This window comes from Schistocerca cancellata, chromosome 1 (assembly GCF_023864275.1).
Source record: "Schistocerca cancellata isolate TAMUIC-IGC-003103 chromosome 1, iqSchCanc2.1, whole genome shotgun sequence".
NCBI lineage: Eukaryota > Metazoa > Arthropoda > Insecta > Orthoptera > Acrididae > Schistocerca > Schistocerca cancellata.
This window is the reverse complement of record NC_064626.1, coordinates 1,142,830,701-1,142,831,919: the sequence shown is the minus strand read 5'-3', so window position 1 is coordinate 1,142,831,919 and position 1,219 is coordinate 1,142,830,701. Positions and strand designations below refer to the sequence as shown.

The 1,219-nt window shown below is 40.4% G+C and overlaps 1 non-coding gene across 1 annotated transcript; it reads left to right on the top strand.

The window, feature by feature from the left end:
• The first annotated feature begins 906 nt into the window (after positions 1–906).
• On the top strand, positions 907–980 carry Trnai-aau (transfer RNA isoleucine (anticodon AAU)). Its single transcript has one exon. It is a non-coding gene; the product is annotated as a tRNA-Ile (tRNA).
• The last annotated feature ends 239 nt before the right edge of the window (positions 981–1,219 follow it).

Here is a 1,219-nt window from a genome sequence, read left to right as displayed (position 1 = left end):
TGATGTGTAATAAAGGAATTAAAAAAATAATTATAAATAAGAATCGAGAATTGGTAAGGATGAGTGGAAATTTGCAAAGGATGGATAATCATGTACGATGTTCATTGTTCTAATCCTGGTGTGCCTTTATCACCTCAGTCTTTTTAGCTTATCAGATATGCTGTAGTTGCATGTTGGGGAAAGGCTTCTTTTAAAAATAAATACCGTCATAGCATAGACTTTAGATTTGCCACATCTAACTAGACGTAAATGACTTTAGTGTGTGATGTAATATATACATGGTCTTGATTACCAAAGCTAATTTAAAAAGGCCTCTATGTGATAGGAGAATTGTACGATAACATCGCTTATGTTAATGAAGAGTACAGAAGTTAAGGAGAGGCTATTCTAGTGATACATAAAGCTGTATTCTACACGTAATGTGGTACAAGTACATCTAATCGTCAACGATTTACTCATTCTCAACTAACCCAGAGAAAAAAAAATGGGAGCCGCCTTGACTATTTGAGGATGCTATGTACATCGTTTCAAGAGATGTCCGATTTGTATGTTTTGGAAAAGTCACGGCCGATTATTAGAAACGAACAAACACTGCATTTCTGTTGTCAACGTTGTTCACGGGACTCTTAACTCAACCAAAAACTTGTTGCGTTGCATGTCACCGGAATTACGAAAAATCCTGACTTAAGCCCCGAGGCCGTGTTTGAATGGGCTTGTGCAGAACGCGACGTGAGTGCGCCTTGATTGTCGGCAACCCGCCTCACCTGGACGTATTAATGACAGACCCTAGCCATCGCTTGTCACTTGTCCTCAAAAGAGACAGAAATTTATAATTACAGATATTATTAAAGGGGGGGCGGTGTCTTACTACACTACATTTACCTCTAGTTAACAACGGAATGTAGTGGCCCGTTAGCTCAGTTGGTTAGAGCGTCGTGCTAATAACGCGAAGGTCGTGGGTTCGATCCCCCCACGGGCCAACTATTTTCTCTTCCGGCAGATTGTCTACGTAAGATGCGCGGTGTGTGCAGCACGAATGAAACTACGAAACTATTCGGAAAACCTCGGAAATGAGTTCAAAGAACAGGACAACTCATGGTTCAGAGTTTGCTGTTTCTTTTTTTTTAAATCATTCTTTCAAAAGGCCTTGTAGCCACATCTTCATCTCTTCAGCAGTCCTCTTCATCTCCAGGTGTGAAGAACTTTCCATCTCACTCAT